This window comes from Engystomops pustulosus, chromosome 7, assembly GCF_040894005.1.
Source record: "Engystomops pustulosus chromosome 7, aEngPut4.maternal, whole genome shotgun sequence".
In the NCBI taxonomy this organism is placed as follows: domain Eukaryota; kingdom Metazoa; phylum Chordata; class Amphibia; order Anura; family Leptodactylidae; genus Engystomops; species Engystomops pustulosus.
The window spans coordinates 36099260-36112798 of NC_092417.1; positions in this window are offsets into that span (position 1 = coordinate 36099260).

Consider the following 13539-nt stretch of genomic DNA (forward strand, 5'->3'; position numbering starts at 1 on the left):
GTCACTACATCACACTACATAGTCCTTATAGGACACAGGGGAACATTGCAGTGGTAGATCCTGCCTGGTAAGGCAGGAGTTAATTGTTTTATGTGATGTCATATGTGTCAGCCAATCACATGTATTGCATCCTGTCTCTGTGAGCTGAGAGGTAATTGGAGGAGCAGCCACCACCTGACCAGTGGGAGTAATAAAACCCCTGGCCAGGAATGTTCTAGAGAAGACTCTTAGAGGAGTTCCAGACAGACCAGAGAGTCTGAACAAGTTAGACAGAGAGAGAGAGGAAAGGGGTATCATCCTACCTTTAAGGGTGATACCTGAAGCACTCCAGGACAAGCTGAAGCATCCTTCCAGGACACAGCTACCTCCCAGCCTGCCATTGCATCCAGGCTGGTGATCTACATCCTGTGGCTCCCTCCAAGTACCTCTCCAGTACTCCACCATCTTGTTAAAGGCACGTTGCTGATGTTCCTGTCGGTTCCAATAAAGAACTGTAAGTGTTTCTGTTCAACCTCTGCCTCCGTCTGGTCCCTGCTGCTCCGGCTGTCACCATCACGGGGACCCTGTCCACCACACAGAGACTACTCTAGACACCAAAGGGTTGCCCCAGGGAGATCCGCTATAGCAGCCTCTCCCTCATCATTTCTTGCCAACACCACCCTGCTGGAGACCTGCCAGGCTGTAGGACAGCCCTCCGGTTCCCCATACCAAGCACCATGACACAAGCGTGCTTAGGCCTCAACCGCCAGCCACTCAGGTACTGCGGGCCCAGGCTGTCTCCAGGCCCCAAGAAAAGGCTAGGCCCCGGTGGGGGATGTTGCACATGTGCCCCAATGTTATGTCTGGCTTGTAACCATATGCATCTGTATGAGAGGATGGAACAGATCTAAGTAAACATCTCTTTTTAGAATAGGAGCAGCGCCTGTTTACTCACTAATAATTACCAGGGGCACAACTTGAGGGTTATACATACATTATACTTGGGGGTCTGGCACAGACTTTGCACCGGGGCCCGTTAGCTTTAAGTCGCCACTGATGATAACATGCTGAAATTTGCATGAAAATACATTCACCGGCCACTTTATTAGGTACACCATGCTAGTAATGGGTTGGACCCCCTTTTGCCTTCAGAACTGCCTCAATTCTTCGTGGCATAGATTCAACAAGGTGCTGGAAGCTCCTCAGAGATTTTGGTCCATATTGACATGATGGCATCACACAGTTGCCGCAGATTTGTCGGCTGCACATCCATGATGCGAATCTCCCGTTCCACCACATCCCAAAGATGCTCTATTGGATTGAGATCTGGTGACTGTGGAGGCCATTTGAGTACAGTGAACTCATTGTCATGTTCAAGAAACCAGTCTGAGATGATTCCAGCTTTATGACATGGCGCATTATCCTGCTGAAAGTAGCCATCAGATGTTACAGGGTACATTGTGCTCATAAAGGGATGGACATGGTCAGCAACAATACTCAGGTAGGCTGTGGCGTTGCAACGATGCTCAATTGGTACCAAGGGGCCCAAAGAGTGCCAAGAAAATATTCCCCACACCATAACACCACCACCACCACCAGCCTGAACCGTTGATACAAGGCAGGATGGATCCATGCTTTCATGTTGTTGACGCCAAATTCTGACCCTACCACCCGAATGTCGCAGCAGAAATCGAGACTCATCAGACCAGGCAACGTTTTTCCAATCTTCTACTGTCCAATTTCGATGAGCTTGTGCAAATTGTAGCCTCAGTTTCCTGTTCTTAGCTGAAAGGAGTGGCACCCGGTGTGGTCTTCTGCTGCTGTAGCCCATCTGCCTCAAAGTTCGACGTACTGTGCGTTCAGAGATGCTCTTCTGCCTACCTTGGTTGTAACGGGTGGCGATTTCAGTCACTGTTGCCTTTCTATCAGCTCGAACCAGTCTGCCCATTCTCCTCTGACCTCTGGCATCAACAACGCATTTCCGCCCACAGAACTGCCGCTCACTGGATGTTTTTTTCTTTTTCGGAGCATTCTCTGTAAACCCTAGAGATCGTTGTGCGTGAAAATCCCAGTAGATCAGCAGTTTCTGAAATACTCAGACCAGCCCTTCTGGCACCAACAACCATGTCACGTTCAGAGGCACTCAAATCACCTTTCTTCCCCATACTAATGCTGTATTTGGCCCACATTTACCAAATACAGTGCAGTCTGTACTAGGTGCAGTTTACCTGTGTAGTGTGCAGAGGGCGCTAGGGATCCTGGATTTTTGATGCCCGTTCTTGATGAATCTGGCTCCCCCTGCACTGCTCCGACAGAGTGCACCAACTTTTTTTTGGTGCACCTTTACCATGGGACGTGCAACACACTTCTGTCAGACACTTATGGAAAAATGTGGCGCACGGTCTGACTCTACACCAGAACGCCCCTTTAAGTGCAGAATTTTGTGTTGTGTTGGGTATAGTGCAGACACTTTATAAGTAAATGTGCAAGAAGTTTACACCGAAAAGAACGTGCAATGTCCGGCAAAAAACTGTTGCAGGGGTTTTAATAAATGTGGCCCAATGTATTACAGTCTATACAAATCAGTCTGATGGCCGGACATCAGCAACTCAGATATGATAAAGAATATGATAAATCCATTCCATTACCAATTTAAATACACACTAATCCAGCCAATACAAATTAGGATTTAATCTATTAGACGGACGCTTAAGGTATCAAGTCTAATAAAGATATGGACTAAAATAGCACATGTGAGATTATGGTATTTGTTCAGTCGCCCCTCGGGGATTGGAGCTTATTTTTTTTTTTATCAGAACTCCCATGATGTGGGATTTAGGTTGGAGATTCAATGATTGCAGGAACCTATTCTCTGACAAAGTCTATAAATGACAGCATCCTATTATAAAAGGAAGAGATTGGAAGGAAAAATAGAGCTGTCTTTTCCCCCAAATTATTATTTTGATATATGTGAAATAGAATATGGCAAAGATCTGACAACTTCTAGATATAATGAGATACATTTCATGTCCGTGGATGTGGTTAGTGGGATATAAAGTCACAGAAATGCTGGTCACTAGAGGGAACATCTGGGGAATGAAGACCACCGCTATCACTGCCCACTATTGGTGGGAAGCAGGGTGTGTACTGCTGCGTAAATGGCACATGGACAAGTATAGCTGCTGCTGCTTGAAGGCATCTAAGCTCCTCTTCTTTAGAACAAGTCATAAGATTCCAAACCTATGTTCGATGGAGATTGTATTTTAATCTAAACATTTTTACTTTTATTGTGTTTTCTCAATTTTTTTTTTATCAAATATGTTTCTTCTTCCGACTACATGTGTTCTCATACATTGCAGGCTGCTCATTATGAATGCCTTTAAGTCTCTACGCCCCTACAAGGCGGCCTTAATTAGCACTCTCTCCATAAGGAGAACTCCCTCCCTGACCCCAGTCAAACCAGTTCCCTGCACTGTACTGATGAGATGCAACCACATGGAAACATCACTCTCTACAGTTGGGAATCTGTTCCTTCTGGAATAGATATACTGGTTTGGCTTAATCCCACATCATGTCATCAGGCTTGTTGTAAGTCATTCTTGGTGTTAAGTGTCTGCCTTTCAAGGTAGCAGAAGGAGGCATTGTTTTCCATTTCCCAACTTGGAAAACATATTTGCATATGTCCTAGTATCTATCAGTTTGAAATCTATAAAGTGAGGTGGTTCTATGGTTAAGTTCCTTGAGATGGTTCAATGGTTAAGGTAACAGAAGCTTCTTCTCAGTGCAAGACATATGAAAGCCGGATACGGTTTAAAAAAAAGGTCTCCTAGACTATGAGAAAGAAAATTCTCTGGTCTGAATTCTAATCGCTATGTGTGGAGAAAACCAGGCACTGCCAAATACAATCCCAATGGGGGCACATGGTGGTGGCAGCATCATGCTATGGGGGCAGGGACAGGGCCACTGGTTGCAATTGAAGGAAAGATGAATGCAGCCAAGTACAGAAATATCCTGGATAAAGATCTCTTCTAGAGAGCTCCAGACCTCAGGCTGGGCCACAGGTTCACCTTCCAACAAGACAATGCCCCTTATCACACAGCTAAAATAACAAAGCAGAGGCTTCAGAACGTCTCTGTGACCATTCCTGACTGGCCCGGACAGAGCCCGGACCTGAACTCAATTGAGCATCTCTGAGGGACTTGAAAATGGCCTCCACCAACATTCACCATCCAACCTGAGGGAACTGGAGAGGATCTGCAAGGAAGAGGCAGAGGATCCCCAAATCCAGGTGTGAAAAACTAGCAGCATCTTCCCAAGAAGACTCCTGGCTGCACCAGCTCCAAAGCTGCTTATACCAAATACTGAGCAAAGGAGCTGAACACTTATGATACTTATGACACTTATGACCTTTATGACCATGTTATATTTCAATTAGCAAAAATATCTAAAAAAAAAATTTCTGTAAAGATGATGGTGCCAGGGGGCGGGGGGGCCAGAGAATACATTAATAAACAAGAACTTTTTTTGTTCATACCAATTGGCTGCAATTAAGCAAAAAGTTAAAATTTTAAAGGAGTCTGAATACTTTCCGTACCCATTGTATATATCAGACTAAATAGTTTACCACCTCAGTTATAGAAAATATATAAGGTTTGGAGGATGTAGAAAATCTCCCTTTAGACCTTACAATGACAAGTAAGCAAGTATTGCATTAATGTATTTTTACAGATCGAAAATGAGACAATCATGTTTCCTATATTTTATTTCTAGAAAATCCCTTTAAAAGCTTTGACCTCCATACTTACAGTGTGGGCGGCTTCGATCAGTCGGATGGAGCCCCTGGCTTTAGATCATCCATGAAGAGGCAATTTCCCCAATTTGTTTTTAATATTTACTAACACAATAGACAGATAAAACCCAAGGTCTAATCCTAATGCACATGTCTGAAGGAAAGAAGCTTTGCCTCCTTCCCTTTAATCTTACTCTCAAGCCACCCAGCTTTGTCCGTAGAGGCCGATCGAGCCTTTTAGTAACTGATAAAGACATTGAAGGGATTGCTACAGTGGTAACATCACAATGGGCTCAGTATATGGAGACAGTCCCACAGGAGAAGGGATTGTCATAGGAATCACAGTCCCTATTTGTCATTTAGTGCATTCTTTGTACATTATGCAGGTTATATCTGAAACGTCTAATATCAGAACCGCAGCATTTACTAATCTCTATGTGAATAGATGAATGGAGGACCACCAGGAGGGGAAGGAAGACTCAGCAAATATTATGTAGATGCTTCACACTCAACTAATTGTGGCTTTATTCAAGGTTTTAGCCTATTAACTTGTGTATATTATGGTTACAGTCTGGGTATGGTATAAAATACATGGTATATCTTGTAACCATGGATTAGATTTATTTGATGTGAAATATATTGTATACCATGTAACCCTGGATTAGATATATTTGATGTGCTGTACCTTTAAGTATTTTACTCTGGAATTTCATGACTAACATCAGTACAATACCTGTGTAGGAGGGTATCATATTTTTCATATACTTATCATCTCGAAGTTATGCCTGTTATGCAGAATAGATTCGAAGGACGGATTCTATGGGAGAATAAGTAGCTTAATCTGCGTATTATACAAGATTTTCCATAAATATTCACAGCAAAATCTGTGCTGTATCTAGTCACTGTATCATATCACGTGCATGGCTAGGTATTGTGCGTAGAAGGTGGACTGCTCAGGCACTAGGGGCGTGGAAGTGCCCACTGATGTGCTGTTGTATTCTTTTTTTGGCTTCGTCGTCTAACTGTGTAGACCACCCATTGTGGGAGCAAGGCCTGTGTTAAAGGGCGGCAAACTGGGCATTTGCCCAGGGACCCCTGCATGTGTACATTTGTGGGCAGAGGATGTATTGCTCTTTAAATACCCCATTGGTTGAAGATGCTTATCATCTATCTATGGTCTATATATCTATTATGGTTAGTTATCTCCTATAATTTGTCTATTTTCTAGCTATATATGTGTTCAACTAACCATTTATCTATCTAGCTTTTTTGTCTATTTATTCATATACCTATATCTATCTATCTATCTATCTATCTATCTATCTATCTATCTATCTATCTATCTATCTAATACAAATGGAAAGTCCGGGCAGCACGTGCAAACAATTGTGGGTGCAAGCTAGTCAGGATTGGGTAAACGATCCTCCATATATAAAAAATAGAAAAAAAGCAGCACTCCGAACGGTCAAATCAGGAAAACGTGGTCCTTTTTATTTCATGTGCAGCACCAGCTGCTGCCCATGAAATAAAAAGGACCACGTTTTCCTGATTTGACCGTTTGGAGTGCTGCTTTTTTTCTATTTTTTGTCTATCTATCTATCTATTTATCTAACGAAATGAAGACAGGCAGCACTCCAAAATAGTGAAAAAACAAGGGTGTTTATTCCACCTCCCGCAACATTTCGGCTGTAGTCTCAGCCTTTGTCAAGCAGTGAGTGTCAGGAGATATATATAGTCACCGTGTGATGACATCATACAAAAAGGTAAACAGTGCATATACATAGAATATATACAATTGTGTGCATCAACAGTCAAATATACAATATACAATAGTGTGTAGATGATACATGAATACAGCATCAAGTAAAGCATTTACAACTTAGTGTAAAAAAGTGCCAAAGTGTATAGATAAGCATATGAGTAAGATTCACCTGTAAAGGATCCACCTCCTGGCTCAAAACAAAACAAAACGGCGTCTCCTGGACGCTACTGCGCATGTCTGTAGGTTGTAATGGTAAGCAGATCCACACGTGTGCATATTGCGCGTGCGCCTAAATTGGCGCATCGCGCGTGTGCATAAATTATCGGTGCGACTCACGCATGCGGCTAAGTTATTTGGCGCATCGCGCGTACGCCTAAATAATCGGCGCTTGATCATGCGCCAATTGAAAGAGAGGGGTTACCTGGAAAGTAGTATAGTGCGCATCTAGCGCCTGCGTGTAGAGAATGGCTGCTCTGCAAATGTAATAAGCTATCCTATATCCATTTGAATAGATCCTATGGCAGTATAAATTGGTGTGGACAAAGGTCTAGAGGAAAATAGTGCAGACGACAAGTTTAGTCTCCATTTCTAACACCCTGGATAGGCAATGCAAAACGTGACTGGTACAACAGTGTAGGTACCAAGCTTACTATAATATCACCACACATCATGGGCTAACTACATCAAAGAGTCTAGTGTCACACAATATGTGGGTAACGTCACATGATATGCTCCTTCCGGTGCAATTCATGTACGTAAGGAAAATCCCCAAGACCCTGCGGTGGAAATGTAAACATCTCCCCCACCAGGTCGGGTGTATCCCCCCACTGGTAGACAAATATCAAACACAGCCCTAGTGGTAAGTATGTAGCCAAAAACAGCCAATGGCGGCCAGGGAGAGACTATGAATTGCGTAAAGCAACTTAAGGACCCATACACTACACCAGTCTAGAATGCAGAGTGAAGTATCGCAGATAGATGAAAGAGTAGATACAATGTGTCCAGGGACAGCCTAAGATCTGCTACACCAATACATGACATACCAAAAAATGAATAAAGTTGCAGTTTTTATTTAATGTGTCAAGACATCCAAATCAAAAAAGACAATTCCTAGAGCCAAAGAAGGGGTCCACAGGTGATGTCCACTAGAGTGTAGTGGTGACTGGGTGCAATGGTGCTAGTGATCTAAAAGAGAAGAGAAGAATACAATTAGTATCATAGGTATACACCATAACCAACACGAAGAATTATAATCACTGAGGAACAGAGCAGCGAATAAGGCAAGACAGCATTCAAAAGAGCCCACTCGTCTTAAAATCAACATATCTATCTATCTTCTATCTATTATCTGTCTATCTATCTATCCATCTATCTATCTATCTATCTATCTATCTATCTATCTATCTATCTATCTATCTATCTATCTTCTATCTATTATCTATCCATCACCCAATCTTCTATCTCTTTTACTGTATCTATCTCTAACAATTATCTTCTATCATCTTTCTAGCTCTTTATATATAATACTATTTTATTATTTATGTTATTATATATCTTATTTTATTTATGCATCAACCTATCCATCATCTATCAATAAACCTATATCATCGTTCATATTTATCTTCTATCATCCATCTCCCCTATCATCTGTCTATCTCCTATACAATTCTCCTACAGTCCCATATTACACATTGCCTTTCGACACAACTGTGTGTAACTACAAAGTGTTATTATTGTGCAGGGATAAAGGAGCCTCTGACTGACTGTGACTGTACATAAAATAGTTTTATTTTGGGGCCCCACTTTTAGTTTTACCCAGGGCCCCACTTTGTATTAAACTGCCCCTGGTGGGGGAAGCTGGGTATAGTAGAAAGAAGAAAAAAGGGGATAGAGCCCCCCCCCCCCGGCGTACTAAGGATCTCATTTGCATAATGATAAAAAGAATCTTTCTGCACTCATACCCCCCCTCCCCATATACAAGCATGTTCTACTGAGTGGTGCTATGTGTCCTAAAAGGGTTGAGGTGAGAAATTCACTGCCAGACTTCTCTTACACCTTCCTGAAAACTATAGGATCAGGGTATTGATGTACAAATACCAAATTCATACCTCCCATGGTTTGTTTTTGGGAAGCATTGGGATACCTTTAAACACAATAGATGGTTGGCCGGTCCACAGATAGGCATCAAAGACGCATGGCCTACAGAAAACACTACATTTTACCATAATATAATTTACTTAACATTGTGCACCATTATTGAAATATGTCTAGATTGGAAATATAACAATGAAAGCAATGATGGCATCAAGACATTTCGCTCATAGAACGCTCCCCTGAAGAAATAAGGGGTCATGGCTTTGGGGTTGGGGCCTTTATATTGTGTATTTTTATACATTAGTAGTCGAATACAATTAAGAAGGTTGGTCTACTTTAAAAGGAAAGTGTATGTTGTACTTAATTAATTACTATGATATAAAATGGGGTTAACAATTCAGAGACATCTGCCTTAAAGCTGCAGCAGAAAATTAATATTCCCATGTCAGTTTCCACGTGAAATCCTATTGCATGCATCTGCAGTAACTGTGATGTAATAGTGTGAAAGATCAGCGGCATTACACCTCTTGTGCAGAAGCCTTTACATTTGAACTGTGACAATTGCCGTACATGTATCCTTTCTTACCGTTATAGTTAGCCAAGGACTCTTTCCAAAGTTTCACATAAGAGCACATGATGGGGATTTAAATTTGTAGTTTGAAGACCACTAAGAATCACATGACTGTCATAGAATTTTATGCACTGGATACAAACAATACAGGTTCATGACCTCTAGTAAAAATATGGTGAACTGCTCAAAAATGAAAGTGTAAAATACTTTATATATTTTTTTTGCTGAAATAGGAATACCCCTTTAACACGTGTGACATAAGGACATATGGCCTGAAAAGAGCAATACTTTTATCACATACATATCTGTCGTGCAGCCGGACTCTGCATCCCTCAAAGGGTAAAGATTCTTGAAAGTTTCATGCAATTTTTCTTGACGTGAGCTTAGTGACATTTAAAAGTTCTGATTTTCAGCTGTCAAATGCCAGTCTGAATGAAAGCGGATCCTTTCTCATTGCTGGATTCGGGGAATTGAATGTGACATGCCTTTTTTAATGTTGCATTTGTGAATTCTTTCTGAACTGCCCACAGGAACATTAGTCGATGTGAGGCGCGGGGTTCAGGATGTGCCTCACAGTAGTATCATGGACGTATGCCTCGTGAGCTCAGTCTGATACCTGCACCCATAGAGATTAGACAACGTGTCTTCATAGCAGTCAGTAGAAGGTTTCCGAAGACTTGGGTACAGATTGTAATTTGTGAGATGATGTCTACTGGAAACTAGGTCGGAAAAGTTTTTGTTTGCAGTTGTTAATCCATTTACATCCTTTCCACAATGCCTCACAGTCTGCTGTTGGAAACTCTGCTGCAGCTAACCCGCAGTGATTACTTCATGTGTGTTTCCAGCCTAACATAACATTTTCCAGAGGTACCATGTGACCATATGTACTATCCATAGCATTGTATTATGGAGCTGATCAGATTCCCCATGACACTGTACAACATTTGTGCACTACTCGGCTTTGTGACCTTTATGCCTTTGGTGTGTGACATTTCTCACTACTACATGGACTCCAGGATGTAGTGGACCATTGACATGCACATCACAAAGCTAAATTTGCTAATTAATTAACACATCCCATTCTTGTCTGCTAATAATTTGTTTCCTCCATGTCCAATTAACCTGTCAATCACAGTATAATATGATTCTCCTCTAGAATATATTACTGTATTAATAGCTGCCTCTGAAAATCTTTCTGGCAAGTATGATGACCATTGTTAAAATAGATAAGAAGAAAATTGGATAATTTGCCAGTGAAAATTTGCATTTTCTACAAATGTGTAGTCTTGACATGGGTGGAGTAGTGTGGTGGTATGTTTATGATATGTTTGTGGTATATTTGTGATATACTTGTTTCTATATACCATATATTATTATTATTATTATTATTACATCTTATATATAAGGCTGAGTCTATGTGTGTGTGTAGGTATGTATGTCCGCTAAAGAAATTTTCACCCACACTTTCCAAAATACACATATGAACCACCATATACAGGAGACATTGTCTGCTGCTGATGTGGCAGTTAGAAGCTGAACCTTGATTTTTTGCTATTTTGCCACAGGTCATTAATATGAGCTCTGAGCCTTGATTGGTTACTATAGGCAATGAGTATAAGACAGCTTATGTGTTAGGTAATACGGATAGGGATAGTCAGAGACAGTCAAGGTCAGAGACAGTCAGAGACAGATAGGGAAAACCAGAGTCAGAGACAGAGATAGTCAGAGACAGTCAGTGACAGACAAAGAAAGACAGAGACAGTCAGAGACAGTCATCGACAAACCAGGTTTAGAGACAGACAGAGATAGTCAGAGACAGAAAGAGATGGTCTCTGACTGTCTCAGTCTATTTCTGACTATCTTTGTCTGTCCCTGTCTGTCACTATCTCTATCTCTGACTATCTCTGTCTTTCTCTGACTATTGCTGTTTGTCTCTGACTACTCTGACAGAGACAGTCAGAGAAAACCGTAGTCAGAGACAGACAGAAACTAAGATAGAGAGTCAGATAGAGACAGGCAGACCCAGTCAGAGACAGAAACGAAAAACAAAAAAAAGAAACAAAAAGACAACAAAGGAGGGCGGCGCCTCGTGTGATAACATTCACGCAATGAGTCAGGTGAGTAGCAGAAAATGATAACCTGGTACACACATGTGTAGTCGCAACAAACAATGGGGTGTTTTGTTACCTCGAAAGTCCAGTATATGTGGTTGGTAGAGAAAGCAGCTCCCAAGCACTCCAAGACTGGTATCCAATGGAACTGTAAGAAACGTATGAGGTATAAGACAAAATGGGGCTTAGCGATTCGCTGGTAACCAACTCGTAGGAGAGGCCAACGGTACGAATAAATGGATTAAACTGATATTTATTTAATAAAAAACAAATGTCATCCAATCGGTAACGCGTTTCGGGTATAGTACCCTTCGTCAGACCAAACTTTATGATTATCATTTTTATAGTTTGGTCTGATGAAGGGTACTATATCAGAAACGTGTTACCGATTGGATGTCCTTTGTTTTTTATTGAATAAATATCAGTTTAATCCATTTCTTCATACCGTTGGTCGGTTCTACGAGGTGGTTACTAGCGCACCCGTTAAGCCCCATTTTGTCTTCTACCTCATAAGAGACAGAAACGTTCAGAGACAGTGAGAGACAGTGACAGCAAAAACAGAGACAGACAGAGATAATCAGTGACAGAGACAGTCAGAGAAAACCGAAGTCAGAGACAGACAGAGATAGTCAGAGACAGTCAGAGACAGACAGATAAACAAAGATATACCGAGACAGTCGGAGAAAAACTGGATTTAGAGACACTCAGAGACAGTCAGAGATAGAGACAGACAAACTCAGTCAGAGACAGATGTGGCCAGAGACATAGACAGCCAGAGACCGTCACTGACAGAGAGGGTCAGACACAAAGACGTTGGAGACAGTCAAAGACAATCAGAGACAGAAACAGTCACAGAGAAAGTCAGAGACAGAGACAGTCAGCAACACAGAGTCAGAGACAGTCAGAGAGAGATAGATACATATAAAATATTTTTTTATCAACCCATTCTATTTTGTTAATTTTGTTAGCTAAGAGAAGTTATTTTCTATCCTAGGCAACGCCGGTAGCTACAGGTAGTACCTTATATAGTGCAGTAGGTCATTCGGTAGGGTGAAATTTCATTCATATTTTTCACCAAAAAATCCACATCAAAACTTGCATTCCATATATTAGTAACAGAACCAGTGTGGAATATAGGGCACGCGTGTGAATGCTCTGCCAGTGATAATGGAAGAGGACATTAGGGACTGATTTTCCAGCTCCCAGTCTTCATTTCAAAAAAATTTCCACCAACTATTGTCTAAAAATTAGATTAGTGCAAAAATAAAAAGATTGTCTAGTTTTGGCACCTAATTTTTGGTGCTTGCCCCATTTACTGTGATGCCACCATCTTTTATTAGTTCACACCCCTTTCCCCATAGTAGCCCTACAAGTGCCTCAAGGCCACATGCACACAACCATTTTTTTTAACGTAAAAACAGCGCTTGCATCTAAAATGCCCCAGTAGTCTGAGCTGAGACACTCCCTTCTGTGTTTAAGGAACTTTTATGTAAAATTCCACACTGTGCACCAAAAATACAACACATGTGTAAAAATATAAATATCTTTATCAATGCCTAAGGAAAGCGCAACTTAAAGAGAATACTTAATCAGGTATATCTATTTAATGCTGCAGACAGTGTAAGGTATTGTCCATGGAGATCTGTGTAACCATATCATTGTGTGTGTTGTTAGTAGCAGCAGGACTGTGAAAAATGCATTTATATTCCAGGATTGACGCTGTATTTAACACTGTGTGAGTTCTCTTCATCGAACACAGCGAAGCCCCTCCCTCCTGCTGTAAAAGGTTTTTATTTTTATTCTCAGCAGTTACTCAGGGGTGAATGGGGGAAGTGGCACAGCAGCACAGTGAACAGATCTCACAGTCCTGTGGCTACTAACAACACAAAACAACTTTGTATGGTCAGAACTGCATATAAGATTCCCATTAAAACACTATGGGGCACATTTATTTACCTGTCCTGGTGCTTTCCCTGAAAGTGCATTGTCCTATGATAAAGCACTCTGCCGCGATTCACTAAGATCGTGCACCCGATATCCTGCATGCAGAGGTCGCACTAACATTTTTCCAGAAGGGTAAAAATACTCCTCTTACCATTTTTGAGGAGTATTTTTACCCGAGGAGGAGTATGAAAATTTCGGTAGCACACTGCGCACACACTACACTACACTCACACACTGCGCACACAGCACACACTCACACACTGCACACACTACACACACACTGCACGCG